Raw genomic sequence first — 9,184 nt, 5'->3', positions numbered from 1 at the left:
CTTAAAAATGATTTAGTATCTCAAATAATGACTTACAATCTCAAATCAATGAGATACTATCTCAAAGGAACGGCTTAGCATCTCAAATTAACGACTAAGCATCTTAAATGAATGAGACAGCATTTCAAAATAATGACAAATTAATAATAATTATATCTCAAAATAATGACTTGGTATCACAAAATAGTGGCATAGCAATTCACTTAATAGTTTTTAAGGGGCAAGAAGTGGCAGAATCCACAAAAACAATATAAATACATTTCAGAGGAAGAGCAGCGAAGTTGTTGGTGAGCGTTGCTAGGGGGAGGAGTTTAGCTGAGAGCGTTACTAAGGGGCGGGGCGTAGTCGCGTCGGTGGACGGCAGTTGTGAAGCTGAGTCTGTAACGGCTCCGGTTTACACTTTAACGGACAGACACTGGCTGAGAGGATGAGACAGTCCGGAGTGTCTGCACGGTAAGTGAATTCATTCATAGAGTCGTTTGCTTACTTGAAGTGGAGAGATACGTAGAGTCAGCGTGTCGCGTTTGAATGTTACCACAGTTCGGTATGAAATATTAATCACAGTCAGCGGTCTGTGGGTTTCATTACAGCGGCAGCTGCTCTGTGTGAGGCAGCTCGGCCGTGGGCTGCTGTGTGGGAGGCTGCAGCTTCAACAAGTGCAGCGAGTCCTCAGCTCAGAGCTCAGGTTCAGGATAAAACCGGCTCTCTGTGACTCTGTGCTGCGACTGATAACTCGTTTTGACGTGAATGTGTTGTTGGTGTTGCGTCTGTTATTAAAAGAAGACTATTTTAAGGCGAATTGTTCCTCTTGTATGGTTACAGCAGCAAACATGGCAAAGTCAGGCTTTAAAAGCCATTACTAAACCACTGTGGTTCTGTGACTGAGTTAATATTTCACTGTTTTTCCTGCTTGCCAGTAAAGTGCTTAGGCCACAAGTAAGACAACTGCTTCCTGGAGCAGTTCACACAGGACATATTCAGCATTGACAGGTGTTAGAACGAAAAGTGTGGTTCACCTCACAGTTTGAGGGGAATTTAACCAGAATTTTCCAAATGTCTGCATAATTACATGGTGAAGATGTGAGCAGAGTCATTCAGAGTGGTTTGATGTGAAATGATCATCTATAGAAGCTTAAAGAGTCAGGATTGTTCACAGTGGTGGTGATAGGAACCAGACGTCTGAAACGTTTCATGTCTCTGAAAGCTCCCTCACAGAAAGCTGTTATAGGAAATAGTTATGAATATGATGACTGAGGCCTGATTAGTTTTAGGACATATTTTTCTCATTTATTCATGGTGGAGGGGTACATGCACTGTGTTCTCAGGCAAAATAGTACCCTAAACTTTTTTTTTCATATTTACCTTTATTTTACCATCATTTACATTACATATATGAACCCAGAAGACGGGTTTAGGTACACTGGACATTTTGGACAGTAAATAAAATGGCTATATTTGTGTTGTAGACAGTGAACCCTTTCACATCAAACCACTCTGGTGACTTTGTTTACATCTCAATGACTTAATAATGCAGAAGTTTTGGAATGTTTCACTTTAAGAAGTTCAGTAGCTCGTGAAGTCAAATGAATGCTTGTTATGCTTATTGTGAACTGTAGGAACAAACTTGCTGAATGTTGACATGTTCAAAGTTCAGTCCACTCTGGCTTCACTGAGCTGGATCTTTCACTTCTGAACAACTTCCATTAAGAAACTGTAGAAATATTTAAACCACAAAACTGAAAGTCATTGTTGATCCTTACAAGTTTAAAACCAATATAGGCTACTTAGTTATGAATGTGAAGTATGTGCTGTAGTGTACATTGTGTTGTATAGATACTGACTTTTAAAAAAGATGGACTTTCATGTTTTGCTTATTCTAATGGCTTGTTTTTTTGGTATAGCACCTTGAGCTGCATTGCTATTAATATTATTATAAACATATTATACACTAGCCAAGTAACGAGGTTGGGAGTCTTAAGACATTGTACCTTAATAGCATGTTTAAAGGATAATTCCACAGAATCTTCCAAATTTCTGCATAATTCCATTCTTATAATGTAAACAAAGGCATTCAGAGTGTTTTGGTGTGAAACAGTTTAATGTAGAGAAACGTAAGGACTCTGATTTCTTTACAGTGGTGGTGGCAGAACCCAGGGGTTGTGATGTGTACACTACAAATATAGCCAATCTATTTACTTTCAAAGAAGAGCAGTGAACCTACATGTCCTCTGAGACGTTATATGTAATGCTGATATTGGTGAAGTAGTAGTTAATCCAAAAATATACATTCTTTTCAGTACTATTTTGCCTTAGAACACCCTCTCCACCGTTAGCTAATGGATCAACAAAGTGTGTTTTAGGCCAAAGCCTTTTCAAAACTATTATAAAACAATTTCTCAGGTGTCAGACAGCATATTCAAAATCGTTTCATGTAATAACTTTTTGTGAGTGAGCTTTAAGAGACATTAAACACTTCAGAAGTCTGGTTCCCATCACCTTCACTGTGAACGATTTAATTATGAGAAATTTTGAAAATCTGATGGAATTCCCCTCGAAGTGCTGAGCTGATATGGAGCTCATTAGCTGCCACTGTAGAGCTAATTAGGACGTACATCCTGCTTATTACATGACAAATATGATCCACCAGCATTGCTTTGATCGAAATAAAGGCTCTGCTTGTTTCTCAGGCAACCAGAGAGCTGTGTTTAGTGCCTTTTGCTATAAATACGTGTGTAGGCTGATGGCGCCTTTATGATCTGTTTGCATTTACATAATCGTGTTCCACCTCCTCTCCTCTCTTTTATAGCACGCTTTCGTATTTATCCCACTGCATAAGTTTCCAATGGCTGTCCGTGGGACGTGCGAACTGATGCCTCTATTATTAAACGGGCGGCCTATTCACGCACAGGTCAATAACGGTGTGACACGCACAAGTGGCAGTGCCACAATAGCCGGGCACGCTCTGGTTCACGGGACTACAGCCTCTAGTGTGGCCCTAGTCACTTGACACCCATGCGAGGGGTTGTAGTGGCTCTATTGTTTGACCCCAGGCCAACTGCTTATTTCCTTTTCCTGTCTCAAAAAGGGACGGACAATGAGCGCTTGTTATCCGTATCAATGGCTGATGCGATGAAGAACATGATCACCTGGCTGTAACTGGATGCGCAGTGTCCGTGGCTAGCATCAGGACAGGCCTAGCACCTGCTTCCCTGCATGCTTATTGGCTGATAGGGCTTGTTCTCCTCTCTGAGCGGTTATTCAGTGGGTGTCCGGCACATTTGGCTCCTCCTGTATGTGTTGACAGGCAGGCGGTGTCTGGGACAGGTGCAGGATGAGGACTGAAAGCCCCCATTATCAGCCAGTTGGAAAGCGCTAGCACTATGATGGAGAGCAGTCTGAATGCTGAGAACATTGCAGCGCAGGCCGTATTAATACTGCTTTCAGCATCACTGCTTTAACTTCAGTCATTTGTCTGCGTTTGACTACAGATTAAGCTCAAAATTCATGTACAGTTAAATTGATAAGTTGTAAACAAAGTCATTTGGAGTGGTTTAATGTGAAGTGCTTGGTTCTTCATAGGTAGGAATGGTTCACAGTGGTTGTGAAGGGAACCAGACTTCTGAAGAGTTTAGTGCCTCTGAAAGCTGCTTCACAAAACGTTCAAACATGAAATGGCTACATGTCTATTGTTTTAAGATAGTTTTGAGATAAGATGTTCAGGAAAATCCCTGAATTTTATTTTATTTTTTTTTAGCAATATTGCGATTGTGATTTCAATGCAATTTAAAAGTTATATATATTTAAGCTTTTTTAAGCAAGATCAGCATATCAGTGTTTAGGACATAAAGTTTGAGCCTGGAATGTAGTGTCCCCAAATGCCAATTTTTAATCTAAAAATATTATGCTCAGAAACATATTTTTAAAAATATCTTCATGGTGGAGAGTTCATGCAAGGTCTTGTAAGGGAAAATGGTCTCCAAAGAAGACATATCTTTTCAGATGTATCACTATTTTACTATTATCAACATCACATATCCAGACTCAAAAAATGAGTTCACTGGTGGTTTTGAAGAGTGAATAAAATGGCTATATTTGTGTTGTAGACATTTTGACCCCTGGTTCCTATGTGTTAAGTAATTGTACGTTTTTCTACAACCGTTTGACATCAAACCACTCTGAATGACTTAGTTTACATCTCAGGGACTGAATTTTGCAGAAATTTTGAAGAATCTATAAAATTTCGCTTTAAAGAAATAATTCTTTAAATAGTTCTTCACACAAATGTAGGTTAGTTGATCAGCGAAGTCATGTTTGGTGTCGTAGTGTGGTTCCTGGAACTATATGACATACGGTTATTTACAAACATAGACACGGTACAGTCAGAATTCAGACTTCAAGACAGCTAGCACTGTTTTCTGTAGATAGCGGTGTGTCATACAGTATCAGAAACCCCATCAGCAGGCCTATTTGAGATTATTTACTAACTTAGCAAAGATTCAGGCAAGTGTGTGATGATTTAAGCATGCAGTTAGCATGACGCTAACTGATGGAGCATAAACGTCCATTACTTTTTTAGCTACATTAGCCTCGTAGCTCCAGGGCAAAACTAAAGGAGCAGACTTCAGACACCAAACATGTTTTGGCTGATCAAGTACATTTGGGGTAAGAGGAAAATGCTGTGTTTTATTTTTAACCATCACTTAGTGTTTTTTTGGACTCTGTTCTGTGAAACTGGGTCACAAAACACATCAGCACACCCCGCACTCCACACACCCCGCCTCGTCTCCAGGCTTTTTATTTTATTGTTCTGTTTTAAAACATTCAGTTATGAAAAGGTACAAATACGAACTTTTCACCTGGAAAAACTTATTTAAGGTACATAATTGGACCTTAAAACCACTGTTGTACCTTTGAGGGAACATTTACATTGTTAGTACATTGATGAACGAAAAATGTACCTTCACAGAACCTTCATTTCTAACAGTGTAGAAAAACTTATCGACTCAGATTTCAATACAGTGGTGGTGATGGGAACCAGGGATCACAATGTCTACGACACAAATATAACCATTTTATTTACTATTCAGAATAGCCAGGAAATTTACACGTCTTCTCATTTTTTTATATGTGATGTCGATAAAATAGGGGTAAATCTGAAAAAAAAAAGTTTTTTTTTGGTTGGGTGGGCCCTGCATGTACCCCTCTGCCATGAACGGATTTAAAAAATGTTCTAGACCAAAATATTCTCTCAAATCTATCATAAAACAGTGTATCAGGCATCGGGCAGCGTATTCACAACCACTTCATGTAATAACTTTCTGCGAGGCAGCTTTTAAAGGCATTAAACTCTCTAGACGTCTGGTTATTCTATGAACAATTCTCAGTAAGTTTCTATAATTTCTATAATTCCTGTTTAAGTAACTACATATATGTGCTGATGAAATACCATCTGCATACGTCATTGAGGTACAGTTTATGCAAAGTGGATCGTTCACAGACTGCAGGATGATAAACTGTGTCAGTCGTCTGGAGCATGAAGGCCGTTCTCCTTCTTCAGAAGTTAGAGATGAAGGCTCTGCCTCGATGCAATTAACTTTAGATGAGTTTATACTAATAATAGATGTTTATTAATTATTCACCAGGTCTCGCTCTGCCACTGCAAACCCAAAGGCTCCTCACCATGGCAACAGCTTGTTGAATCCCCTCGGCCGCTGGAGGTGTTGGTTTCCTCGGCCAGGCCGCTGTCCGGTCATTTCTGAGCTGTGGTTGGTTCATATAGAGCGTGCTGCATATGCTTTACAGAGTCTAAGAGTTTGAAAATGGCTGGTGAAACTGGCCATTTTTTCAGTATGTTTGAATGTAGTTGTGTAATGTATGCATATTTATATCCATAGCTCATAATGCTGTATCACAGTATTTTGAAGATAGGGATTTTTCTCACATGTCATTGCTGCATTACCAGCTATGTTTTGTGCATGGCAATGCGACTGTCCTGTCACTGATTGGCCCAGTCACACTGCCTCATCCCAGACTGTAGAGGGCGCTCTTGTATCATGATTGTTTTTCCCTGAAGGCCTGAGTGAATCCCAAAAGCTGAGCATTGCGTAGTGTGAAGCCTACATGATACATTGACCCCTTAAACTTATTTGTGTCTCCACGTTTTGACTCAGTTCCACTGTCTGACTCAGTCTTTGAGATGTAAACAGTCATTCAGTGTGGTTTGATGTGAAATAGTAAATAGTAGAGAAACTCACAGACTCAGATTTCTTTACAGTGGTGGCGACAGGAACCAAAGGTTGCGATATCTTCAATGCAAATATAGGTATTTTATTTAGTATCCACAATGATCAGCGAACCCAAGGTTTTTTATAGGTCAATGAACTTGATAGGTCAGTAAACTAGTCTTAACTCTGAAAAAAATACATTTTCCTGGGGGACTATTTTATCTTGCTGCATGTACCTCTTCCTTAAAATGTATTTTTAAAGTATGTTTTAAGCCAAAATGTCATAAAACAATGTCCTTACTCACAAGGTAATGATTTTGTGTTTTAGCTTTATGTGAGGGAGCTTTTAGGGGCATTAAATGTGACGTTTGTTTAGTTCCTATCACCACTGTGAACAGTCCTGACTTGGTACGTTTCTCTAGAATGATGCATTTCACATCAAACCACTGTAAATGACTTTGTTTACATTTTAGCAATTTAATTATGTAGGGAATCAGTGGAATTCTCCTTTATATAAAGCAGCACCCACTCACCTGAGAACTTATTCTCTTGAGTTTTAATTATTTTTTTTCCAGGCCAAATCTAGCACGTCTAATTAATCAGGATCCTCAGAAGGTCTTCATTAGCTGGACTGAACATACTGGAATTGGGTTGAAACTGAGCTCTGCATTAACATGCATAAAGAATAAAGGAACAGAGGAGGCTAACAGACTTTTCTCAGCTAGCCAGATAACTTTTTATAACATTACATTTATGCATTTTACTGCATATGTAGCCCTATAGAAGATATAAATATTACATTTCTCCATAATCCTAATCCATGTAGATTTATTTCTGTATCAGCACTGGCAGATATGCACATGGCAAATAATGTCTTATATTGTCATCAGTCCATATTTTGCATCTCCAGTGTCTTTTCCCTTTTGACTACAGTTATCCAGTTTACTGAGAAATCTTGCTTCTTCAAATAGTCTGTCGAGGTTTCAGCTGCAGTGGAATCCCAACTTCTGGACCTTCTGGACCATGAAACATAATTTCGCCTGGGGGAGCATCAGCGATTAAACTCAGTAATTAAACTCCAGGAGGACTGATTGTGACCACTGCTGTACGTTAATACTCATTGTGACTGAGGTGTTTTAAGTAGGCAGAGTGGTCAGAAGGAGACCGAACTGTAACGGATGTTGTGGACAGTAGCAGTGGACTTGTTTGTATTGGTCATTCCCTGTTGCATCTCCAAACATTCATCAGTGCTTTGGCTGTTTCATTAATACACAGACTAAGCTTCCTGATTAGCAGAGACTACAGTATCTGAGCTGAGGTGAGACACAGAAGATCGGAGTCAAGATGTCTGCAGTCTTTTTGGTCTTATGTTGCTATAAATAACAAGAAAAAGTCAGTTTAAATTCAGAGAGGTTTTATATGCTGTAGAAGTAAACTACAGACTACTGTCACGGTAGGTTGTGCTTTTTGCATTTGGGTAGAAGATCTACAGATGCTTTAGTTGTTAACAAAATAGTTTAGGATTAGGTTTTGGGTAGAAGTGAATGTCAGGTTTAGGTTTAGGGTTGGAATCTGTTACATTTAATTTGGAGTTCAGTGCATTTCAGAGATATTTAGCTGAATGTTAGCTGAAGACAATAAAAATTAAAGTGTTACTAATTTGACCTAGAGCTGTAAAAACACCACCACCACCAATAATAATGATAATAATACATTCATCATCTAAACCGCTTATCCTTCTGGGTCGCGGTGGGGTGGTGGAGCCTATCCCAGCTGTCATTGGGCGAAAGGCAGGATACACCCTGGACAGGTCGCCAGTCTATCACAGGGCAGGCAGACAGACAGACACATTCACTCACACCTAGGGGCAATTTAGCAAGTCCAATTAGCTTAACTGCATGTTTTTGGACTGTGGGAGGAAACCTACACAGACACAGGGAGAACATGCAAACTCCACACAGAAAGGACCCTGGTCGCCCGGCCAGGAATCAAACCCAGGCCATTCTCGCTGTGAGGCAAGAGCGCTACCCACTGCGCCACCGTGCGGCCCATGATAATAATAATGATAATAATAATAATAATGTTTACGTAATGCTTTAAAGATCCTATATAAAGTAACATGAATACAACTACAAAAATATAAAAGTGTAATACAGGAATAGAAATTAAACAAACAAACAAGCAAAATAGAAACATAAACATAATAAACTAAACTAATTTGTAGAGAAATAACATATGTAGGTTTCTCTCTCTCTCTCTCTCTCTCTCTCTCTCTCTCTATCTCTCTCTCTCTATCTATCTATACTAGATATAGTGTGTGTCTTTGTGTTTTCATGTTTCCATTGCTACATATTCATACTCATACTTCATACTCGACCTAGACCTAACAATTGTTATGACAATAACAAAAATAGCAATGTTTTGTTTAGATAATGCCTTTTATGGTCACTTCACAAAGAAACACAGAAACACAACTGTATAAAAAGTGTTAAATAGGAATCGAAAAAAAGAAGAAAAAAAAAGGAAATGAACCTTGGACGTGGACCTGAACTGACCATCTGGGTGTGTATGTGTCTTGTGCTGTTGATGGAAATTAAACCAGCCTTTTATTCTCTTTCATTATAAAACAGCCATTTATCAAAGTCAACAGAGGAGGTCAGAGAGAAAATGCTGTATATCCACAGCTTAATGTTTGTGGTGCTGATGACATCTGACCTCCAGCTACATTTCACACAGTAACTAGACTATTATTATTGGACTGGAATAATTTTTATTAGCTATTAAGAATTTGCAAGATTGTGGTCACACTTTTATTTTTACTTTGCTTCACTCTTCTGGATACGGAGATGTGTGTGTGTTCTCTGAAGTTGTTTACATTCATGTATTTGGTTCTGTTGGTATTTTTCTCCCAGGCATGCTGAGTGTGCAGTTTGGCAAAGCTGACCTATATTAGGTTTGCA

At 39.1% G+C, this 9,184-nt stretch overlaps 1 protein-coding gene across 1 annotated transcript in view; it reads left to right on the top strand.

Moving 5' to 3' along the window:
• Positions 1–339: 339 nt before the first annotated feature.
• Positions 340–9,184, top strand: part of frya (furry homolog a (Drosophila)) — a 158,226-nt gene continuing 149,381 nt past the window's right edge. Inside the window, exon 1 of the mRNA XM_036565238.1 lies at positions 340–453. The gene's annotated coding sequence lies outside the window, so the exon portion shown is untranslated. The remainder of the gene's footprint in view (positions 454–9,184) is intronic.

The sequence above is a fragment of the Colossoma macropomum genome, unplaced genomic scaffold (assembly GCF_904425465.1).
Source record: "Colossoma macropomum unplaced genomic scaffold, Colossoma_macropomum, whole genome shotgun sequence".
NCBI classification, from domain to species: Eukaryota; Metazoa; Chordata; class Actinopteri; order Characiformes; family Serrasalmidae; genus Colossoma; species Colossoma macropomum.
Note: the sequence above shows the minus strand (reverse complement) of the source record. Positions and strands in the feature narration are given on the sequence as shown.